Source organism: Phascolarctos cinereus, unplaced genomic scaffold (assembly GCF_003287225.1).
Source record: "Phascolarctos cinereus isolate Bilbo 61053 unplaced genomic scaffold, phaCin_HiC Scaffold_5;HRSCAF=322, whole genome shotgun sequence".
NCBI classification, from domain to species: domain Eukaryota; kingdom Metazoa; phylum Chordata; class Mammalia; order Diprotodontia; family Phascolarctidae; genus Phascolarctos; species Phascolarctos cinereus.
Window position 1 is genome coordinate 148021747 of NW_027555958.1, and position 25952 is coordinate 148047698.

Consider the following 25952-nt stretch of genomic DNA (forward strand, 5'->3'; position numbering starts at 1 on the left):
AGTTGAAGGACAGGAAGAGAAAGATTCAATGCTTTGATTATTTAAGCTTGTTTTATGCAAGAAAATGTAGGCCAGCTCTACAGTCTGCAGGATCTGAGATCTTGGAGGTAAGGGCTGGGAACTGTGAGGCTGCCAATTGAAGGGGCCCTAAGCAGCTACGTGAGGTGTTTGTGTTAAAAGTCAGACAGTATTCTGGGATATCTCAAGTGGCTGAATCCTCCTGTGAAGTTCATGTTTTATTCCAAAGGATTATGGCTAAGGGAAAACAACATGTGGAGGGAGAAACACAGGGGGAAAAAAAGTCCTGCCTGTACCTTTGCAAGTAAATGAGCCATGCCCACCTAAGGGTGTCACTGACAAACAGGCCAGATTCACTTAATGATTTCCCCATTAGCCAGTAAACTGCAGTCTGGGCCTCTGGACAGCAGGAACATCTGCTGGAAAACTACCAAGGGAAAGAGATTTATCATATTCTTGTTTTGAAAATTATCTGGCAAAGCTCCTAAAGTTGTCATTAGGTATCTACAGTGGGCATAGCTTTCTTTCAAGCTTTTTTTTTCTTTTGGTTTTCTTCTTGGATGAAAACACATGGTAGGGTTGGAGATGAACCACTGGAAAACAGCAGCAAGGCAGGGCAAATCTGTATAATCCATTTTTAAAATTCCTTTCTCTTATGTGAGGAGGTATCGCTCAATAATTGCCAAAATAGAATTGAATTCATTAGTTGGGAAAAAAGGGCATGGTTGGAGAGAAGCCATAGAAAAAGAGGAGCAAGGCAGGGCATCTATAAAATTCCTTGCTGTTATGTAAGGAAGTTTCTCTCAATAATAGGTAAAAAATATATATATCCAATGCTTTAGTGAGTTGAAATATGCACAGTTTTAAATGAGAGCTTCTGCCTGATGATTTCTCCAAAGAAACTTGAAACATGGTATGGTGAAAAGAGTACTAGATTTGGGATGGAAACCCCTCATCCAAACCCAGGATCTGCTGCTTTCTCCCTGTGTGACCCTGAACAAGTCACTTAACCTCTCTTGTCCTGTTTCCCCATCTGTAAAATTAATGGGCTGCATTAGATTGTCTCTAATGCCCCTTCCAACTCTAGCACCATAAACATCCCTATCAATGTTGTTTAGTCATTTCAGTTGTATCCAACTCTTCTTGACCCTATTTGCGGTTTGCTTGGTAAAAGTAGTGCAGTGGCTTGCCATTTCCTTCTCCAGCTCATTTTACTTATTAGGAAACTGAGGCAAAAAAGGGTTAAGTGACTTGCCCAGGGTTACACAGCTAGTAAGTATCTGAGGCCAAGCAACAAAGAAGCCTTCTGGTTTAAGGGTAAGCTGAGTTGGTTTTTCCATGGAGGCCTTTCAGTTAATTCATTAAGTTCACCTATGATGAAGCAAGCACTTTACAAACTCAAGCTTCAAAGAAACCTTCAAAGACTGATCATATTCTACCAAATGTAGAGACATGAAATATGGGGGGAGGGGACTGAGTTTGTGATTTTTATGTCTCTGTGGAATGTCAAGGAGCAATATAGGCTTATGAATTCATCACTAGGTGCAATGCTGCTGGCAGGATCATAGAACTGAGATGAATGGGACTGCTGAGATCAATTCATCAAAACTCTTCATTTTGCAAATGAGCAAATCAAGGTTCAGAGAAGGGATGTGATTTCCCCAAGGTCACATAGCAAGACCTAGTGACAGAGGTAGAACTATAACCTCCTTAATTCCTACTCCAATTTTCTTACTACATCATGACTATTAACAGAATCATCGTAAACTCAGAGGGACTACAGAACCATAACTGGCTGGTCTGAAGATCCAGACTTCTGAGCTACACAGTTAGTGCAGGTGAAGAGGGAAAAGTGAAAATATATGTTCACAGTCCCATAGGATAGTATAACTGGCAATGTGTCTTACCATTTCATACACTAAATATTTCTTTTTTTTAAAGGCAATTGGAGTTAAGTGACTTGCCCAGGGTCACACAGCTGCTAAATGTCAAGTGTTTGGTCTGAGGCCAGATTAGAACTCAGGTCCTCCTGCCTTCAGAGCCAGCGCTCTATCCACTGTGTCACCCAGCTGCCCCTAAATATTTCTTAATGCATGCTTATGAGTTGTTAGTTGTTTTGGTTTGTGTGTACATGTGTATGTGGTTGGAAAAAGTAGCTTTCCTATATCTGATATCTACTTTGTACATTCAGTACCTTTCTAGCAGAGACCTTGTTAACCCTTTTTAGAGGAAATGTTAGGCAAGAGCCAAAATGAAGCTTCATTTAAAATATTTTCCCTGCAACTAGAGGCAGTTAGGTGGCACAGTAGAGTCTGGAACACCTGAGTTCAAATCCAGCATCAGACACTTGCTGTGTGACCCTGAGAAGCCACTTAGCATCACTCTTTACATTTTCCTCATCTAAAACGAGGATAATAATAGTACCAACATCACAGGGTTATTGTGAGGAGTAAATAAGATGATATTTGTAAAATGCTTTGCAAACCTTAAAGCATTAAATAAATGCTAGTTATCATGAGCTGTTATTCACTCTGGGGTGGAATCTAAGCCTGGCTCTATTCTTTCAGAAGGCAGTCTTTCCCAAGACTAAGCCTAGGCCTTTTGAGCCCACAACCAGGGCTCCTAGTGGGAAGGAAATTGAGATGTGCATAACATTGAGATCTCATAATGGATTTGAAGGGTTGATTTTAATTAATTCCCATGTTTAATGCTATTTTGTGTTGCTCAGGTCTCATCTGAATTTACTCTATTTCTTTGGAGCTAATTTTTTTCACCTATTAATGAATGAGTTTGGAGTGGTATTTGGAATATCCCATATTTTTACAGGAATATAAATGAGAAAAATAGGGGCCTTTATAATATGATAGGGCCCCCTCAGCAAAAATATCTGTCTGGACTGCACTATGCTTTGGCAAAGATCTATGAGAGAAATGTGTGGATTGTCCTATGTGCTTACAGGCCAGGAAAAGGTGCCCTCTCAGGAGCTATTTAAAAAAAAAAAGTTCCATCTCCTTTCTTCAGGTGTCTTATCGGGTTTGTAACACAACACTCCATCTTTAAACTGCTAGCAATGAGAGATAATATAAATCTTCCTTTAGGTAAGAAATCTGCTACCCTTTCCAGGCAAGTGAGAAAACTGTGCTCACCTAAAAGAGCCTGAGACTAGGCCTCTGGTACTCTGGCTAAGTTTCATATTTCCTTCCCTGAATCCAGACCACACACACTGATCTCAAGAAATGGGCATTTCTAGAACTGTTGGCAACATCATGTGTTCAAGAGGTTAGGAGAGATCCTGAGAGGGAGCTGGTTGCCCAATGGGCTCTTCTTCCAGCAACTACACCAGTTCTCAGAGGAGATGATACACCACTTTCAGGAAAAAACCACAAGGAAAATGTTGCAACTGAAAGAAGGAGCAATCAATGCCCTGGTTTGCTAGGATTTCCAGATTTACTGTCAGATCTGGGAAGGACGTCAAAGGGCATCCAGTAAAACCTCATATCCAAGCTGTCATCCCCTGTACCAAAAAAGGGAAATCCTGTAGTTCGACAGACTGACACTGACCATGCCTGAGGCAGTGCAGTACAATAGAAAGAGCAGTAAATCTGGAGGCAAAGGTCTCAAGGGAAACTGGATTTGAATTCTTGCTCTGATGCATACAACCTGTGTGACAGTGTGGAGGTCTCTTAAACCCTCTAGGCCTAATCTATAAAATGAAAGGCCCAGACCAGATGACCTTTAAAGTCCCTCTTAGCTGTAAATCTAAGCTCCTCTGGCAGCATCTGCAACATTCCTCCAGTGAAAGGAGGGAGGGGCATTTTCCCTTCTCACCAATACCAAGATTGCTCATTATAATTACACAAGCATCACTTCCATTTTATTGTTGTCTCTGCACATACTGTTTTCCTGGTTCCAGTCAGACCTTTCTCATCCAGTCTCCTGGGTGAATGTCATCATCATCATCATCAATTAGATATATATTATATATCATATGTAATATATTATATACCATATATGCAAATTATATAATATAGCATCTGTAACATTTTATGTAAAATATACCATGTAATTTTATATATTATATGATGTTACATGAGTATTATATAATATTACATAATTACATTCATATTATATAATGTATGATATACATGTTACATATTATACAATGTTATATATACCTATTATATTACATACCTATGTTATTTTATTATATTATATGCATATTGTATATAACATTGTGGAATATATAATATTCCAATATTTTATAATAACAATATAAATAGCAACCATTTTTCAAAGTGCTTTAAATACATTATCTCATTTGATAACTCACAACAGCCCTGTGAAGAAGTAGTAGTAGTAGTAGTATATATCTCCATTTTAGAGATGAGGAATTAAGGCAGGCAGAGGAAGCAAACGCCTTGTCCAGGATCCCACAGCTAGGAAGGGACTGAAGCAAGATTTGGACTCTCCTAACACTCTTATCTACTGTCACTGCCATCTAGCTGCCACTGTCTAGACACAATCACAGTTTCCTACATGAATCATGTTGGTAGAAGGACCAAGTTTTCAATTTTGTTTGGGTGCTGTGCCTCCGTATTGATCCCAGGGGAGTTTGATCTATCCCAGCTGTTCATCATTACTCAGATAAGCCTGAGAAGCTTCCCAATTAACCTTAATGGGTAATAAAGCCATTCGGTGCATGAAAACAGGAATTTCTCATTTACAGAAATTATATTTGGCTTGAACTCTCCATAATTGTTGTCTGCGAAGGTAAAGCCCAGGAAGTAAACATGGAAGGAGTCTCTCCTCCCTTTAGATTTAAGCCTTCTAATGAGTAGAAAGGGGTAGGGATGTTATTTGGAGGCAAAAGCAGCTATACCGTGATGGACATCTGCCACCAGGCAATATCGAGGAAAACAAATAGCCTATTTGAATCTACCTGTGGCGAATGACCTGGGGGAAGCTGGAATGGGATGGCAATTTGTCATGCACTGAAGAATCCAGATAAGAAATTAATTTGGCAGATTCATTCCCACTTTGTTCGATGTGGGGGAGGGAAAAATCCTTATTTTGTATTTCTCCATTTGAGTTTCCTTGATCTTTCTGCTACAGAATGAATTGCCTCCCATTAATCAGTTGGTCTGCATGAAATTACCAGCTGACATTATCGCTGCTGCCAGATAAAGCGCCCAGGCTGACCAAGTGAATTTGAAGAAAATAATGATTTACATTTGTAACAGGACCCACAGGGCAAAGACTACCTTTCCCTCCTGCAGTCATCATTGCCTTCCGGGAACTCAGCCTGCCAGTGTAGGTGTGAGTTGGGGGAAGCAGATCCTAGGGGTTGTTAGACATTATAAAAGACTTTTCTTCCACACATTTCACAGTACTCACACACCTCACCTCATTTTTTCAAAATTTCTTTTTGTTATGAATTTAAACATGAACTGTTAATACAACAAAGAATACGGACATGGATAATATCAAAATGTCCCAATAATCTTAGTGCAGTTTTAAGCTTTGAAAAACTTTTAAAATAATACAATATTAAACATAACATAATAAGATATCATAAAATATTTGATAATAATCTAATTTGGTTTTAAGTTCATATTTTAATTAATAAGAGCTAGCATTTACATAGCGCTTTAAGGTTTGCAAAGTTCTCTACATAAGTTATCTCCCTTGATCCTCACAATAACCCTGGGAGTTGGTGCTATTATTCTCCCCATTTTATAGGTGACAAAACTGAGGCCTAGAGAAGTTAAATGATTTGCCCAGGATCACACAGCTAGTAAATGTCAGTGGCAGTATGTGAATTCCAGTTTTCCTGATTGCAAGTTCCCTGTAGCCTCTTCTGAATTTCTTATTTACTTTTAAAACATTTCTTACAATGGTACTCATTTCTTTTCTTCTTTATTTGAATCATTATCATTATCAACCTGTTCTCCCCACCCCAACTCATTTCTTTTTATGACATTCTCCTGAGCTACATAAGGGAAGGTTTTATTATCCCATTTTACAGATAAGTATTTTGTGTCACACAGTTGTGGAGATTGTGATTCAAGTCAACATTTATTGTATACCACAATGTTTAAGACACTCTGCTAGATGCCAAAGATACAAAGATAAGACAGTCCCAGCTTGCAAATCTGCTAGAAGGAAAAGAGTCACAAATAGCTATAATACAAGTGAGGAGATGGACAATTCAATCATAGTGGTCTAGAAGACTAACAGTCTTCAAGGAGGCCATAGTTTCTGACCTAGGCCTTGAAGATGGGGAAAGATAACAATAAACAGAAATGAAAAAGTCTATTCTAGATACGGGCAGCTAGGTGGCACAGTAGATAGAGGACAAGGCCTGAAGTCAGAAAAACTCATCTTCTTGAACTCAAATCTGTCCTCAGACATTTACTACCTGTGTGACCCTGGGCAAGTCACTTAACCCTGTTTGCCTCAGTTTCCTCATCTGTAAAAAGATCTGGAGAAGGAAATGGCAAAGCAGTCCAGTGCCTTTGCCAGAAAATCCCAAATGGGGTCACAAAGAGTTGGACACGAGTGAACAACAACAAACCTTGAGGTCATGCTTAACTCCTGGAAGAGAACTTAGATATCTTTTACTCCAAATCCTTCACTTTGTGATAAAGAAAACAGATAACAAGGGAGAGTAAGGGAAAGGGGATGGGAAAAAGCATGTTATTCACCTACTATGTACCAGGTACCATATTAAACATTTTACAAACATTATCTCATATAATCCCCACAACAACCCTGGATAGTAGGTGCTATTATGATCGCCATCTTACAGTTGAGGAAACTGAGGCAGGTAGCAGTTAAGTGACTTGCCCAGGGTTACAAAACTAGTAAGTGTCTGAGGCTGTCAAGTCCTCCTGACTCCAGGCACAGCACTCAATCTACTGCATCACCTACCATGGCCTGGGGTTGTACACCTAGTAAGTGGATTTGAACGAAAGCCTCTGAATTCAAAGTCAGCACTCTTCATGAGGCACCACAGTGTAGCTAAGGAGTGAATGAATTAATTAATTAATGAGTAAATAAATAAAAGAATGTTAAGGGGCTCTATAGGAGGACTTCAATGTTTAGTGAGTGAAACTCACTCATTGGAAGGAAATCTCTGATGATGCTGTGTGTTGCATGGCAAGCACCCAATATCTGAATGAAAAGCACTGCCAAAGCTCTTGCACATGGCAACTGAAGGGATGTAGGAAGAGGCAAAAGGGGGGAAGAGGTAAGAGAGATGTATAGATAAGAAAAGGAAAGGGGAATGAGAAAAGAATTAGATGTGAAGCAGAGGTCTGCTGGTAAATGTTTAACAACAGGCTCTCCAAGGGTATAACACATTTTTTTATGCTTAATCTGCCTTATTAACTTTTTTCCTTCCCTTTCTTAAGTCTAGAAACAACCAACAAATCAATGTTTGCCAGTTTCCAAGGCAGAAATACACAAACTGAAAAGTTAACAACCGGCTCTTGAGAGTCAGTACAAGCCAGCCCTAGCATACCCTTGAGAGGAGCCAGGAAGCTAAGGAGAGCCACATTCAACTTCTTCTCCTACTCCCTTCCACTGATTCTGGTGCTATGTCAGGAATATGTAAATCCTTCCATTACTAACAGGCAGATCCACATGCTTCCGCCTCCTCCAGCAGTAACAGCAGCAGTTACCAATCTTTGACTTTGACTTCATGCCACGGTGCTTCACAGACACTGAGAATTTGTGATGCCAGTGAAGAGAAGCAACAACATCTTCCAGGCACCAAGATTTCAATATTTGTCCACCAGACAAGTTATCATGCTATTTCTGCTCCCATGCTCATAACGTCCTGTTTATGAGCTGAATCAGGGAACAAGGATGCGCCAGTTTATAATCTCCCAACCGTGGATTGTGGGAGGAGATAGTTTAGGGAAACAGATGTTAGGAGAGCTCTTCCCCTTCATTGTTTACCTTGCTGAAATGACATTAAATAAAGATTTTTTTTGCATTTCTTTTGTGTTTTGTGATGAAATTCTTAGTGAGAATGTAGAAAAGAAGATGACACCGAAGTTGTGCACCTGGGTACTGCCCTCAAAGATGATGCGGAAGTTCAAAAGAGGAATGGGTGGAGGACAAGGAAGAGTTGTTGTTCGGTGTTGTTCATGAGCCCACTTGGGATTTCTTGGCAAAGATACTAGAATGGTTTATTGCCATTTCCTTCTCCAGTTCATTTTATAGAAGAGGAAAATGAGGCAAACAGGGTTAAGTGACTTGCCCAGGGTCACACAACTAGTAAGTGTTTGAGGCCAGATTTGAACTCAGGAAGATGAGTCTTCCTGACTCTAGTCCCAGCACTCTATCTGCTATGCCACCTAGCTTCCACATAGAAAGGGGAGAGATTAGTTCTATTTTGAATATATTGAGTTTGAGATCCCTATGGGTCATTTAGATGGTGTTGTCCAGTAGGCAATTGCTGATGCAGCATTGAAGCTCATTAGACAGAAACCAGAAAAGATAGACATGATATATGGATAAACAAATAGATGGATAGACAGACAGACAGACAGACAGACAGACAGACAGACAGACAGACAGATAGATAGATAGATAGATAGATAGAGATAGATAGATAGATAGAAAGAAGATAGTTTGATCCTGAGAATCATCAGCATAGAGATGATAATTGAATCCATGGGAGCTGAAAGCAACAAATGAGAAAGTATAAAAAAGAAGTGATAAAAAGGCTCACAACAAAATCTTGGGAGATTATAAATGAATGGTCAGACAAGTAGAGAAACCAAGAAAGAGCAGTCGTTAAAACCCAAAAAAAAGGAGAAAATATCTAAGAGGAAAAGGTGATAGTGTCAAATGCAATAGAAATCAAGAAGGCTAAGTATTCAGAAGAGACCATTATATTTGCCAAGTAAGAGATCACTAGTAACTTTGGAGAGAGAAATTTCAGTTCAGTAATAAAGCCAGAAGGCTGATTGCTGGAAGTTAAAAAGAGAATGGGAAGAGAAGAACTGAGTAGACCATTCTTACAAGAAATTTGCCTAAGAAAGGGGGGAGAAATATAGAACAACAGTTAGGAGACACGGTAGCAATTAGGAGCTCAGTGATGCTCTTGGGATGGGCAGATTCAGTAGCGTTGGGGGCAGACCAAATTGCATGTGTCTGTGACCTGGCTAAAAAAAAAAAAAAAAGAGATAAATGCAGTGAGAACAGACTACATACTCTAGGACAGAGATTCTTAACCTGGGGTCCACAAAGCCCTTTCAGAAGTTCTATGAACTTGGGTAGGGAAAAACACATCTTTAATTCAACATAATTATTTTCCTTTGTATTATTATTATTTCATTTTTTTGCATCTAAATACCTTATTCTGGCTTTTTTTTTTCCTCTGGCTGGCCCCGCGGAGCCCGCACGATGCCCGGAGTCACGGTGAAGGACGTGAACCAGCAGGAGTTCGTCCGGGCCTTGGCCGCCTTCCTGAAAAAGTCAGGGAAGCTGAAAGTCCCCGAATGGGTGGACACAGTCAAGCTGGCCAAACACAAGGAGCTGGCGCCCTACGACGAGAACTGGTTCTACACCCGGGGCGCCTTCACAGCCCGACACCTGTACCTCCGGGGCGGTGCCGGTGTGGGCTCCATGACCAAGACCCGCGGCAGGCGCTAGTGCAATGGGGTCATGCCCAGTCACTTCAGCAGAGGCTCCAAGAGCGTGGCCCAGAGGGTGCTGCAAGCCTACAAGCCCTGGAAGGCCTCAAGATGGTGGAGAAGGACCACGATCGGGGCTGGAAGCTGACACCTCAGGGACAGAGAGACCTGGACAGAATTGCTGGACAAGTGGCAGCTGTCAACGAGAAACATTAGGACAAATCACACCAGATTCATTAATAAATTGCCTTGTTCGCTAAATGAATGAATGAATGAATGAATGAATGAATGAATGAATGAATGAATGAATGAATGAATGCCTTATTCTGAGAAGGAGGTCTGTCAGCTTCACAAGATTACAAAAGGGATTCATGACACAAAAGCTTTGTTGTCGTTGTTCGGTCATTTCAGTCGTGTCTGACTCTTCCTGACCCCAATTTGGGGTTTTCTTGGCAAAGATACTGGAATGGTTAGAGCAGGAGAAAGATAAGCTGATAGCTAAGGGAGGAGCAGACTCAAGGGAAAGTTTTTTGTTTGCTTGTTTATGTGTCTTTTAAGGATTAGAGATGCCTGATGTTGCTGTTCAGCACTCACAACACTTCTAGTTTATAGACAAAAGGAAAGTAGCCAACAGGATAATTGATGGAGCAAGGGTTCAGGGGGCAGGAGGTCATGGCTGAACAAGGACCAAGAGGGAGAGTTAACACCCTCAGGAGGAAGACTATATCATCATCTAAGAGTGGGAAGATGTCACATGATAAGGATAAGAGAGCAAACCTGGATTTAAATCCCAACTCAGTTATTTGTTACTTATGTGACTTAAGGCAAGTCCCTTCTCTTGTCATTTTCTCATCCATACAATGAGGTTGAACAAGATGATTTCTAAGGTCACTTCTATGATTTTAGAAACTTTGCCTCGAGGAAGAAGGAGATTAAGGGAAAACACACTTAATGGCCTTGAATCTTGCAGTACAATAGAATCCTTTGCTGGTTGGGATGGCAGATGGATTGTTATGGGAGAGTTGGGAGATTGAGGAGAAATGAGAAGGGTTGAAACTGTCCCTGTGGGGAGTGGTTAGGGGACGATAAAGGACAAATAAAAGAACTCTAGTCTTGGCATGCAGCAATGAAGACACAGCTGGGTTTAGATAACATAAATCTGTACGAAACCTACTCAGCAGTTTCCTGACTTCCTCTAGCAACCCTCTGCTGTTCAGGAAGAAAAGGCAGATGGTGAAAGTTATCCAGGTTTGGTGATTAGTAGTACAAGAACAGTGAAAGGTCAAGGAACAAATCAGTGATAGAAGTAGGGGTATAGCCCAGGTCAAGGACCTCCCAGCATGAAGTTTTTTTCAATTAGGCTAAGTTGTCAAAGGGCCACAGCTCAAGATAAACACTGCTCAGAGAACTTAGAGGCTCTCCTGTGCTGACTAACAGATATTCATTCCAGACCATGTGAGTTTCTCCTACTGTGAGGTTAAGTATGCTGTCTCCAGGGTTTGGGTGGGAGTACAGGGTGAAAGGAAAAACACGTCTTTCAGGAAGGCAACAGTGAAGAATGATAAAACTCAGAGAAACACAAGGTGGCAAAAACTGCACAGACAACATGACCATACACCTCCTGAATAGGAAGTATCAATCAATTAAACATTTTCAATGTCTTACAGTTCTGGACACTGTGAATGATACAGAGAGGTAGGACATATGATTCCTACTGCTAAGGAATTTAAAATCTAGCTGGAGAGTCAAAGAAAGACACAGGACATACCAAAATATTAATAACAGTGCTTCAAGATGTGTATTGTATGTATATATGTGCATGTTTGTACATATATATGTGTTGCACTGTGACATGCACGTATTACACAGGTGGGCATATGAGTGTACATGCCTGGTATGCACATCTGTGTGCATGTGTGTATGTGTGTGTGTTTGTGTGTGTGTATGTGTGTACGGTGTCAAAAGAACTGGAAACAAAGGCAGTACCCACAATTGGAGAGCAGCTAAAGAATTTATGGTGTGTGCATATAATTTGGAATATCACTGGGCTATAATAAATGAAAAATGTGAAGAATTCAGAGAAGCGGGAGCAGCTAGGTGGCGCAGTGGAGAGAGCACCGGCCCTGAAGTCAGGAGGACCTGAGTTCAAATGCGCCTCAGATCAACACTTGACACTTACTAGCTGTGTGACCCTGGGCAAGTCACTTAACCCCAATTGTGAAGAAGAAGAAGAAGAAGAAGAAGAAGAAGAAGAAGAAGAAGAAGAAGAAGAAGAAGAAGAAGAAGAAGAAGAAGAAGAAGAAGAAGAATTCAGAGAAGCATAGGAAGTTCCATATGCCCTGATGCAAAACCAGTAATCAGAACCAGGAAAACAATATACATAATGATGACAATAATGTAACCAGAAAAAAAAATCCAGTAAAATGAAATTGAATATACTAATCATGATAACCAAATTTGGGCCAGGAGTAAAGTTGAGAAAATGTTTCTCCCTCCTTTCACAGCAAAGGTAAGGGATGACCTAGTTTTATATCAACAGTCAGACATGGTGGATATACTGCTTGGTTTTGCTGAATTGCATTTATTTTTCACCTTTGAAGGGCCAGCTCTTGGGGGTGAAAGGTTATGTTCAGTCACTCAATAAGCATTTATTAAGTACCTGCAATGTGCCAGGCACTGTGCTAAGAGAAGCAAAAGGTAGAACCTGCCTTCAAGGGACTCACAATCTAATGGGGAGAAAGGAGCAAATAAGTTATAAATGTGATAGATAGGAAATATTTTGCAGAATTATGTCATTAGAATTATGAGGCATTGGGAAAGTCTCCCTGTAGAAAGTAAGATTTTATTTGGTACTTGATGGAAACCAGGGAAGCCAGGAGGTAGAGATGAGGACAGAGAGCATCACTGGCATAAGGAACAGCCAGAAAGATAATGCCTAGAGTTGTAAAGTAGAGTATCTTATTCAAAGAATAGCAAGGAAGTCAGTGTCACTGGATCAAAGGATATATAGAAGGGGAATAAGATGTAAGATAACCGAAAAGGTTGAGGGGGACTAGGTTATAAAGGTTTTTGAATGTCCAAATGGAGGGCTTCGTATTTGATCCTGGAGGTGATAGGTAGCCACTGATGTTCGTCGAGGTGAGGAGAGGATTGGGTGAGGTGAAGAGGTGACATCAGTTGGACTTGCACTTTAGGCAAATCACTAGCAGCTAAACTGAAGATGGATTAGAATGGAGAGAGACTTATGACTATTGTAATAGCATAGGTATAAAATTATGAGGGCCTGAATCAGAGTGGTGGTAACAGCAGAGAAGAAATATTTGCAAAAGTAAAATCAATAGGCCTTGGCAATAGATTGGATATGGGATACTGTAGACAGTGAAACTAAAGGTTGACATCTAGGCTGTATACCTAGGGAAATTTGTAGGGTACTAGGGTTAGAAGGAATGATAATGAGTTTAGTTCTGGGCATGTTGAGTTCAAGATGTCTACTGTACATCCAGTAAGTTCATTAAAATTGAATTTTTATAAAAATTCCTTGACAAAGAAAAAAAATTTTTAAGTGAGATAGAAGAATAGGTCATGGGAAAGGAGTAGGCTGAGGAACTGAATGTTAGGTTATCTGAGGGAATGTCAATATATATGATGAAGTCCCTTAATATGAGAACAGGACTTGGAGAGGAGAGAGATTATGAGCCAGGTACTGAGCACCTTGAGAAAGGAAGTAGAGTCTGTAGAGAACAGCTACCAGGATTTTGATTGGGTGGAAGATGTGGATTGTAAGGACTTCAAGGAGCAGAAGTTACAGAGAGATGGAGGTGACAGAGGGACCTAGAAGTGGTAATGGGGAGCAAAGAATATTCCAACTCTTCCACTTCAACCAGAGAGTGGAGGGGAATGAATGAAAATAAAACCAGTACTGGAAAGGGTGGCCAGGGAGGCTAAATCACAGGGGGAGCTAGATCTCATTGATTGTTCAAAATAGAAGAAATGGGAGGGTTAAGATGAAGATTAATCTTAAAAAGATTTGAGAGGAAGGCAAGTTTGTGGTCTATGGAACAGGTATTGCAGGGGGCACAGCTGAAAGATTGGGTAGTACAAGGCATTATGGTGGGAAGGTTAAGGGGAATAGGAATAAGGAATCAGGTCAGGGAAACGGGTTGGATGATGACCTCCAGGGGTTCAAAATCACTGGAATGTGTAAGGTATGATCAGGTGTGAATATTTTAATCATTAAACCACTCCTTTTCCCAGAAGAGACTGAAGATCAGTCAGAAGACATATGCATCACAAGTTGGCAGTCATATGGTTAGAAGGAAGGGCCTGTTTTTCCTCCCTTCTTACCTCTGAAAGCCAGGTAAGAGATGGCACAGAAGATGGAAGATGAACCTGTACAATATGAAATGGAAGTCCTGCTCCCTGCTGATTTTCCTCTTCCTCAGAACCAGCATATTGGGAGATGGTATATGGTTAGAAGAAAGTTTAAACCTGTTTAGAATTAACATGATGTAGAAACAAAAACTACCCACAAATCTGACATTTTAAAAAATAAAATAAAACTCAGATTGAGACAAGATGTGAATACATTAAAAGTTAAATAATAATTCAATTTGTTATTGTTGTTCAGTTGTTTTAGTCATGTCTCTTTGTGACCCCATTTGGGGTTTTCTTGGCAAAGATACCAGAGTGGTTTGCCATTTCCTTATCTAACTTATTTGACAGATGAGGAAACTGAGGCAAACAGGGTTAAGTGACTTGCCCAGGGTTACACAGCTAGTAAGTGTCTGAGGCCAAATTTGAACTCATGAAGATCAGTCTTCCTGCCTCTAGGACCAACACTCTATCCACTTTGTCATCTAGCACACAGTAAAGGAGATAATAACAGAACCTACAAAATTATTTGTAAAATGAGTGGTGCAGAGCGATAATCCAAGAGTTCATGATTTTTCAGTCTTTCCCTCACCATTATTTTGAATTTTTTTTCCCTCATCTGCCTGAAAACATGCTCAGGTCTTTCCAGTCATGAGGAGCCTTCTCATTACCCTACAATTCTGTCTCTTTCCACACCACTCCAATCTTCTTGAAAATCTAATCTATATCTATGCTTCCATCCACTTCATCTACTGATTCCTCAACTACTTATAATCCATCCACACCGTTCTACTGAAATTGCTCTCTTAATGGTCTCCAATGATTGCCTTATTACCCAGTCCAATGACTTCTTCCCAGTTCTGTCTTCTTAGCTTATACCTGAAGTATTTGACACTGCTGATTTCCCTTTTGCACACTCTCCCTTCCCTTGGTTCCTCTCAGGACATTATGAATTTTAGGATTTCATTCTTTATCTCCCTCCCTGGCTCCCCTTATCTTTCCTGGTCTCCCCCAAGGTTCTGTTCTCACCTCAATTTTCCTCTTTCTACCTTAGCAATCCCACTCACATCTATGGCTTTCCAAATAAGTTCTCAGCGCAGATGACTTGCAAATCTATACTCCCCACATTGACTTCCTTCAAAACATCAGAATCACGCATCTAATTGTCTACAGTAGAGGTGTCAAACACACATTTGTGGCTCACATAGTTAAACAATTGGCAAATCTTATAATAGGCTCAGAGATGTAGAGTTGGAAGGAGCCTCAGAAACTATCTAGTCCACCTTTCTCATTTTACAGATGAGGAAACTGAGGCTCAGTGTAGTTAAGTGACTTACCCAAAGTCACAAAAACAGTAAGTCTAAGAGTCAGGATTTAAACCCAGGTTCTTTGCCTCTGAAGCCAGTACTCTTACCACTGTGACACATTGTCAATAAATATGTCTCATCTTTCTCCTCTCCGTCTCTACGGCCCCTTCTCTAGCATAGGCCCTAATTACCACCTTACCTGGCTTTTGAAAATAGCCTTCAAGCTAGTCTTCCTGCTGCTAGCACTGTAACTAATGAAACCCAGCGGAGCCTACTGACTGACTATATTGGGAATAATTGTACTGATGGATGGAGCACTTAGCTAGGGTATTCATGGCCAAGGTAGGTCAGTGACTCAGACTAAATGGTACAAAATGGCCACAACTCTGTTGTCTTTGGACAGATTTCTTTTTATTTTTTTTGGTGGGGGGAGGGAGGGAGGTTGTTTTGGGGCATTTGGGGGTTTCATTTTTGTTTTTTGAGGATAGCACTGTCCCAGGTCAGCTGTTAAGGTATTGAAAAGGGTACAGCTGCACTGTGTTGGTATCATGGAAAATCTTGGCATTTATTTCTATGTGTTTCCCTCACAGAAATCTTGTATGTTGTAGCTGTGCTATGCAACAGGTGGATAGGGAAGGGAAAGTCTGTTGCTGGGGAAGATGTATCTGTGACAAGGTAATTCAGGTAATTCAAAGTAATTCAACAGCCCAGGTTTTATTATTTAAAGGCAAATAGCAATAGGAGGTTCTACTATGTACCCCTCTAGGAACATTTTTAATGTTCTTCAAGTGTGTTTTGGTGGAATGGTTAAAGAATTGTCCTCTGACTCTGGAAGACCTGAGTTCAGATCCCACCTCAGATACTTACCAGTTGTGTGACCCTGGGCAAGTCACTTAGTGACTTAGTGATTAGAGTGCAGGGCCTGGAGTCAATAAGACCTAAATTCAAATCCAGCCTCAGACACTTAGCAGCTGTATGACTTCTAGACAAGTGACTTAACCTCTCTTTGCCTTCAGTTTCCTCATCTATAAAATGGGAATAATAATTGTACCTATCTCTCAGGGTTATTGTGAAGACCAAATGAGTTAATAATTGTAAAGTGCTTAACACATAGTAAGTGCTATGTAAACATTAGCTATCATTATCTGAAAGAAATTATTATTAATAACCAGTGATTTGGAGAGATTCAGATTTGCTCCTTTTTCTTTTTCCTCACTTAAGGCTTCAGTCTCTGAAGTTTGAGCTAATCTTCTCCTCAATCCAGACCTCACCCATGCGGGGAAGCCATAGTTTTCTAATCATGTTTGGGTGGGGATAAATTCTTTGAATAGATTCCCTAGGGCTGCGGGTAACTTAGAAGTAAATAACATAATCAAAGTTCAGGTCCAGCCCCTCATTGTAATATTCATTCTTTCATTAATTGTTAAGCAGAGTTGATTGGAACACCCTTGGTACACCCCTCTTCCAGTAAGCATATAAGCCATGAGCCCACCACCAAGATTGTCTTTGGTCTAAGAGAGAGACAGCCAAATGACTGTACTTTTATTAATAAACATGCTAGCATTATTAATAAAATGATTATCCAGAAATTATATCTCTCAAACTTTTTAAATGTCACCTATCTCTAGGCCTCAGTTTGTACTCTAAAATGACATTTGGACTCAATGAACTCTAAAGTCACTTCATATCCAAAATCTATGAGCCTATAGTAGCAAGAGCAGACACTGGCCCTCCTTACTCAGAGTAAATTGGTTTTTAATGTTCAGCCTGGTAGTTTTGCATTAGATTGGACACAGGCAGTTTTCGTGAGGTGTGGGCCAGATACGGAGCAGACATTCTCTGCCCTAAATGCCATCTTGTACTGTCTTTCCCTCTGTATTCTTAAATTTCCCATTATTTCCGTTCTGCATCCATAGAGGTGGAGAGTAATGTCACCTCCCTCTCTGTCTTCTTGGTTCTCTCTTCAGTAGTCTTTCTTCATGAGTAGAGCATGTCAGAGATACAAAGCCTCAGTGATCGGACGGAGTCTAGGTATTATTTTCCATCACAGCCTCATAAGGGTGAGGAGTGAAGTCAGTGAGGTATAGTGGAAAGAAGGCTATTTCAGGAATCAAAGTTATCTAAGGGAAAATCCTACCTCTCCTTCTTACTACCCATGTGACTAGGTCTCAGTATCTTCTTTATTAAAATGATGGAGTTGGACTGGATAACTTCTGACATATCTTCCAGCTCTAGAACTATCATCCTAGAGTAAAATCCCTTTAAATTCAAGCCTGTTTCTTAAGCAAGGAAATTTAAAAACAAAAAAGGTTTTGAGGTCAGCTCTTTTCCCTTTCTGGAAGGACCCTAAAGAGACAAAGGGACAATATGGAGAAAATTTTTAGAAGAGCAAGAAGGAAGATCAACAAGAAATCTCCAGGCATGGGAGCTTGGCAACGTTCTAATACAGGTTTTTCATCACACAGGAATACCAACACCAGGGAAAGTGGTTGATGAACAGTAGCTGTAAATACACTCACAAGTGTAGCTCGTAGCAACAAAGAGAGGACACATCCATGCCCTTGACAATGTAAGTCAATTCCCCACCCAATACCCACCTACCCTTCATTCACAGATGCACTATTTACTCATCTCTCATAAGTAAAAGTCCAAAGGAATTAGGGGGAAAATAAAGATCCAAGTGGAGAAAAAGAACTATACACTTTAACAAATTTAGAGGTAAGAAGATCTAAATTTGTTTTCAAATACAGGATGGTCAGATCCCACTCACTGCCATTTCAGAAAAGAAAAAGAAAAGAAAGTGTGCCAGAGTGGGGAGAACATGTTATTACTGGTACTAGAAAAGAAAACAGAATCATAGGAAGGGAATGAACAATATCACGAGCAACAATTTTATTTTGGTCTGGACCTATTTCATTAGTGGGGTACCCCCAGGGGGAAAATTCCTTCCACCAACATAGACCAGTGACATTTCTATAATCTATAGACCTTGTTGTAGTCACTGTGCAAATTATTTTTCTGGTTCTGCTTACTGACTTTGCATCAGTTCATATATGATTTCCCATGCTTCTCTGAATTCTTCACATTCATAATTTTTATAGCACAGTAATATTCTCTTATATTCATGCACCACAATTTGTTAAACTATTTTCCTATTTGTGAGTACTTATTTGTTTTGAGTTCTTTGCTATCATAAAAAGTACTGCTATGAATCTATGGCCTCCTTTCTTCCTATAAGATTATATATGGAATGTTTGGACTATCAAAATTTTAAAATTTTGAAAAGTAGTCTGCTAATAGCTTGATCCCAATCAAGTCCATATAATACTGATGTTCATCAGACCCGGACATACCAGAGCCATGAGGTCCACAAATAATACCCTCAGCAAATTTCAAGCACAGTGACCTGGCCAAAGAATGGAGCATTTCATTCACTCAAGTCACAGAATCCTAGACATTTTTATGGGTTATAAAGGTGTTTTTCTCAAAAAGAGATGGATTGGAAGACAATGATCATTTGGGATCCATTGTTCAGAGCAGCAAGACATTTCTTATCTTTAATCTTCACAGTAACTTCTGCATGAAGTCCTTCGAATCCAGATGTAATAGATGAGGCTACCCCAGGTTCAAAGTACTCTGTGTGTTCACATCCAGTCAAGTTTTCATGAGCTCCAAATCCTTTGTCTTTACTTTTATTAGTCAAAAGATATCAAGAGTTCAAAACAAGTAGTATAGTGGAATAAATAGTATAACAAATAGCAAAACAAATGGCATAGTAAGAAAAATAGTCATAAAATATTTTTACCATAAACCTAAGGCATATTCTTCTTTGCACCATCAATGAAAAGAGTCAGTACACATAGAAAACATGTGTAGAGTATTTGGAAGGTATAATTTGAAGTCCAGGTGAGCCTTTCTTGACAAAAACTAGTATAACATTGGAAGATATAGAGTAAAGAGGGTAAACCAAACTTGTAAGCCACATGACTCACCACTTGAGGGACCAGAAGCAGCCTATCAGCATTTCCATCAATTTCTAAGAAGGTTCACTGGCATATAAGTCATAGAAGGATAGCAAGACCTGCCCCCATACACTCAAGGGATAACCATGGCTTCAGTACAGTCAACTTCATGTTTGTACATCACTTAAACAGCTGCTCTCCAACTCTTCCAAGTAATCATTCGCTAAGGAAATGGCAGTACATAGGGAAAGTGTAGAGAAAATAAAAATGAGGGTAGAAAGCAAGAAAGTTTTCTTACTAGACAAATGAATCAGATAGGTAAATTGAAAAACTACATTTGTTAAGTGTTTACTATGTGCCAGGCACTGTGCTAAATTGCAGGGATACAGATACAAACAAGCATGACAGTCCTTACTAGAGGTGATTTATTGTTTTTTGCCTGCTTATAATGGGCAACGAGGTAGAAAAGTGGATAGAGCACTGAGCCTGGAGTCAGGAAGACCTGATTTCAAATTCAGCTTCAGACACGTACTAACTTCATGACACTGTACAAGTCAATTAACCTGTTTGCTTCAGTTTCTTCTATTGAAAAATGATAATAATAGTAATATCTATCTCACAAGGTATTTGTGAGGATCAAATAAGATAAAATTTGTAAAATATCTAGCCCAGTGCCAAGCACAGAGTAAGTACTTAATAAATGCTCATTCCCTTCCTTTTCCCTTTTGCTAATTGTCCAGACTTAAGAAAGAATAGAGAAAATGTTAATAATTCAGATTGGACTTAACAAGTTTATCTTGCTTTCAGAAAACAGGTTATTAAACATTTACCAGCACAACCTCTGGTCCCTGGCCTCAAGGAGCTTTCATACCAATCTGGGAAGAAAACACATAAAGGAGAACTAGGAAGGGGGAAGTAAAGTGATTTGTCAATCAAATAAAAGGAAGAAAATTCTGAAGACAATCCAGACATGAGTGATGGGAAGCATAGCTGGGTGCCTTTCTAAATCGGCGTTTGGGGAGATGGTATCACTGGTCTTGGGAGATTTCTCAAGATGGCAGTGAAGCAATTGAAACAGACTCTGGAAAGAGGCCAAGCATGAGTGAGGAGAAACATGTTCTACAATGGTGGTCTCAAAGAAGGAGTCACTATTGAGGAAAGGAAAACCCCAGTTAGGATAAATTTCTCTGCTGTACTGCTAGGCAGTCCCATCATCCTGATGGTAGAATGTAAATTCCTTGAGGTCAGGGACTATTTTATTTTTTGTGTTTATACTTTCAATACCTAGCTAGTGCTTGGTACACAGTATGCACTCAATAAATATTTATTGAATTGTTGAAATTGTAGCACTGGAGATACTGTTCAAGGGTTTGGTTCTTTCCTTCATTAAACTGAAGATAATATGCTGTGGAAAGGTGAACTTTCACTTGTGGAGTCATGAAAATGAGATGAAATACACAATACAGAAATATGAGATGAACAGGGGACCCTAATCAAATATGAGAGGAAAGGGAAGGCCACAAAGATAGAAATATTCCTTAAGGAATAGGCAAAGTCTAAAAGGCTATGGTGTGAGATTTAGTAAAGAGGTGGAAAATTGCCATCTTGGTGATAATGTTTACTACCTCCAAGATGACATTTTCTCTCTGGAATGGGGGCAAGTCCATGTTATCGACTTTCAGGGATGAAAAAAGTTATTAGGAGTTATAGGCTGGCCAGGCCTCCTGAATCTTTGACCCAAGCCCTGTATTCATAATGCCTGGTGACTGGTCTATGAGTATAGTTCACCCTGGATAGAACTCTGTGCCCTACTAGTGTGAATAGCCCAAATGCCAAGTGAAACAAGTTCTGTCCTTCCCACTTCTCCCTTATCATGCAGCAGTCTCCTAGAAGAAAGACTAGGGATATATTCGAGTCTATCATTATTTTGGCTATTACCAGCCACATTGGCAGATAAGTATGGACAGGTCAGTAGACACATGGACCAAGACCAATTCCTCACAGCTGAGTTTGACCATATCCTCCAAAAACTGACATCTTCAGATAGGAGTCTTCCATGCCACCTCTAGACTTAGGGTCTGAAAGGAATTGGCATAACCTATCAATATCATTCGTCCCTGTTAGAATTATTGAATCTTCAGGTTAGCAATCTCTTCTCTAAATGGGTATTATAAATTTATGAACTCCCAAAGAAACCAATCCCCAGGTGTCCCAGAACCTCCTCAGAGTTCTTTGGCATGTTCTCCCACAGCTCTGTAGTCTTTGGAATTCCACACTGGGGTGATAGTAATACTGCCATTTTCCCTTTTGTCTTTTGGGAGACTCTGTCATATCCACATGGAGATATGATAGACACATGATTTGGACAAGTCAAAGGAGAAAGGCAACCTTTTCCTGAGAGAAAAGAGAAGGAATCCAAATTGGGATCTAACAAAATCTCAACCAAAAAGCCTACCCAAAACTGCTTCTTCATAGCACCAAAATGCAACAATGCAACTAAATTCATTAAGCACTTACTATTTGCAGAAAACCGTGTTAGGCACTGATGGAAATACGAAGTTTAGCTAAGACTTGGTACATGATCTCAAGGAGCTTACAGTCTGATGGAAAGATAAAACACCAAACTAAACAAATATTATATATATATATGTATATATATGTATATACATATATATATATATGTACATATTACATACAATATAATCCAATGTTACATTTTCTAATTTGCACAATAAATGCATTGGAAAGTTACAACATAAGGGTATGTGAGGTTTGAGGAGTAATGTTGCTATCAATCAAAGTCAGGAAAAATCTTTCTAAAACAGATTGCATTTTAGATGGATTTTTAAGAATGAAAAATGTTTTAATTGACAATAAGGAAGGGAGAGAATCCTAGACATAGGGAACAGTGTCAGCAAAGGCACAGAAGCATCAGAACTTACAGGCATCAGGAGGCTGTTCGATTTGGTGGGTCATAGAATACATAGAGGGGAGAAATTTGAGACAAGGTTGGAATTATGATGTCTGGTTGTGATGGACCCTGAATGGCAAACAAAGGAATCTGAATTTTACTTAATAGTTAATAAGGATATGAAGACAAAGACAGAGACCTGTGTATCTTCCCTTTCTTGACATGAGTGACTCTATCTTTAAACTTGGCCACTATTTCAGCACAACTTGGATAAGTATATCTACTCTTTCATGATTATTTTATCTCTACCCCAGTTCTTTTGCAAGGCTGGTCACAAAGGTAAATAGAGTCTAACCTGAATTCACGTCTCAGATCTGCCACTTACTATCTTGAGAAAGTCATTTAACCTCTATGGATCTCAGTTTCCTTATATGTAAAATAAGGGGTTGAACCCGATGACCTCCAATGTCCCTTCCAGTTCTAAATCTCTGACCCTATGATCCTATCTTCCTATAATGAGTTCAGGTATGGACATATTGAGGTTGAGGTGCAAATGGGGAATCAAGTTGAAGATAGCCTATAAGAGTTAAAGATATAGGTTTGGAGCTCAGAAGAACCTCCAATTTTATATATACACACACATACACACACACACATATATACATATATATATATATATATACATATATACAATTTATATAATGAATTCATATGTAATACAATTAATATAATGAATAATATTCATAGAGTAGGCAGCTGAAGTCGTAGGATCAAATTACTGTAGAAGACTATATGGACAAGAATGGCCCTTGAGAAATACCTATATTAAGAGGAAGGGAAAGGAATTGAGAAGTAGCAACAACAACAACAAACAAACAAACAAACAACAAAAGAGAAAGTGCAGTTAAAGAGGTAGGAGAGAACCAAGACAGTGGCATGTCTCCAAAGCTCAGGAAAGAAAGAGTATACAGTAAAAGGGTTTGATTAACAATATCAGAAACCATATTAAGATGAAAATAATTTTTAATTGGATTTGGCAATTAGGAGATCATTGTTGACTTTAAAGAGAATAATTTTAGTAAAATGGTAGTGGTTGAAGTCAGATTGCAATGAAGCAAGGAGATTTGGGTAGTGAGGAAGTGGAGGTCTCAAGTGTGAACATTTTAAAGAAGTTTAGCCTAGGAGGAGAGAAGAGAATTGGAATGATAGTCTGGGGAACCACAGTAAGGCTTTTCTAGGAATAGAGAAACCTGTGCATGTGTCTAGACAGACAGAAAGTGTATAATAGTGAGGGAGGAAGAGAAGATACATAGGGGAGAAAGAGGAAGACTGCTATAGTAAAGAAGACCCCGAATGAGGCAACAGTGATTGGGAAAAATTGAATGGGTTAGAATGGAAGTAGAAAGCCAATTATAGGATCAGACTTTTAGGCCAGGTGGTCAGCACCAGACATAGGGAGTGTCAGGGAGCTGACTATTGGTATGGACCAACCTGTATCACTAAAACTTTAGACTTTGACCTTAGCTTGCTTTCCTTGATCACGGATGAAGTTCACTATGCCATTTACCCAGTAAGACCAACGAGGCAAACAGAGTGCCAAGGTACCAAGGATAAATTTTATCTCCTTCACCATTTTGCCCTGGAGTTTAGGAACTGTACAGCTGGGGTCCCTTGTGTATGTAGCAATTGACATGATCATGGGGTCTACATCACTAAATGCCATAATCACTTCAACACCGCTGGGGATTCTGAAGCCAAGAAATGACTCTTTATGCCTTAAAAAGAACACTTAAGTAAGTTCTTCCTTTTTGGCAAGCCTCTAGCTACATCATTCATGATCCCTGGAAGCCATTCCTACTAATGACCAAAAAAAGTAAAGCCCATTCCCTGAGTGCAGGAGCTGTCTAAGGTCAGTGAACTTGTTTGAGGTCATTGGATTCCATGGGCAATGGTGAATAGATCAGAGAGGAATAGGATTCACAAATATATTCAGTTTTATAGAGGTCTAAGATGAGTAAGATATAGGCTGGCATAATGCAAGCTAGTTACCTAGGGACTATGATTTGCAGGACATCAGAAAGTCTTGCCATCCAAAAAGTATTTGACTTTTCCTTCCTCTCCAAAGTACCTAAAATTCTACTGTTAGAAATTCAGTCAGAGTGTCATATGACATAAAGAGTCCTTAGAAATCTAATTCAACCCCTTTATTTTACAAATCAGGAGATTGAGACCCTGAAAGGATAAATGATTTGCCCAAGATGTTGCAATAGTATCAGGATTCAAATTCTAGTCTTCCTACAGCCAGATCAGAGTACTTTTTACTCTACTGCATCATATTTTCACTTAAAACAATACATTCGGAATTTGGAACTCAAAATTTAAAAAGAAAAATGTTAAAATTGTTTTTACATGTAATTGTGGGAAAAATAAAATATTAAATTTTAAAAATACCTTCTTTTACAATAGAAATGCTAATAGGAGGATGTGAATGATATAAATTATTTTAACCCTGATAGATCTTCTGAATATCTATCAGGATCAAGTCATTGTGGTAATTAGAGTTTGGGTGAGAAGCAAGAGAGGAGGCAGAGGAATTTTTATTTTTATGCACTTAAAAGCATCGTTCTTAGAAGAGGTCCAGAGGATTCACCAGACTGCTCAAAATATTCGTGACATACAAAAAAAATATGAATCTCTAGTATAGGAAAGGGGCAACTAGGTGGCACCCTGGATAAAGCACTGGGAAGAGAATCAGGAAGACTCACCTTCTTGAGTTCAAATTGAAACTCAGACACTTACTATCTGTGTGACCCTGGGCAAGTCACTTCACCCTGTTTGCCTCAGTTTCCTCATCTGTAAAATGAGCTGAAGAAGGAAATGGCAAACCACTCCAATATCCTTGCCAAGAAAACCCCAAATTGGGACACAAAGAGTCAGACATGACTAAAAAATATGGGGAAAGGGTGATGGATTTGGAATTTGAGTTTGAATTCTGGTTCTGTCACTTACCCTCTGTTTGACCTCAGACAATTCACTTACCCTCCCTGGGCCCATGCTTCTTCTTCTGTAAAAAGAAAGGGTCCGATTAGATGAGTGTTAAGTTCCCTTCCAGCTCTAAATCTATGACCCTATCATCCATGATCCTATATTTTCATGGAATAACACAGGAAGGAAAAGGGAACAGCTGCTAATGTTTACAACTTAGTTGAGGTTTTTAATACAAATATTATATTTATCTGTTTCCTTTAAATTACACTATCAACACTGACCCCATCAGTGAAAAAAGAGGAGAGGAGGAGAAAGCCAAATCGATATGAAAACATGCATTACAGATGGAAAAGGTCAGGCATATAATATTTTTCATTCAATATACAAGTGCTTTGTTTCACGGGTTCAAAAAATTCCAAAGCTCCCTAAATGATGTTAAGCTTCCCTGTGAAAGTAAAGGTCCATCTTTTCTATTCCAACATTGTATTGATATCACCTAATAACAGCGAGATATGGAATATAATTGTCTGAAAAATTAAATCAAAAATGAATATCAAACAGAGGGCACTGGAGAGGGCATGGTAGGTTGTGAAGAGGCTGCAGCATTAACCCAACGAGTATCTCTGAAGAACAGGAGTAAAAAAGGTACCATCGAGGAATTTTATGATTCTTATAAATATCATCTCATTCAGTCCTCACAACAATCTTGTAAGGGTGGTGTTGTTATCATTCCCATTTTACAGTTGAG

At 39.4% G+C, this 25952-nt stretch overlaps 1 pseudogene; it reads left to right on the forward strand.

The window, feature by feature from the left end:
* The first annotated feature begins 9404 nt into the window (after positions 1 to 9404).
* Positions 9405 to 9881, forward strand: LOC110222926 (small ribosomal subunit protein eS19 pseudogene; annotated as a pseudogene).
* The last annotated feature ends 16071 nt before the right edge of the window (positions 9882 to 25952 follow it).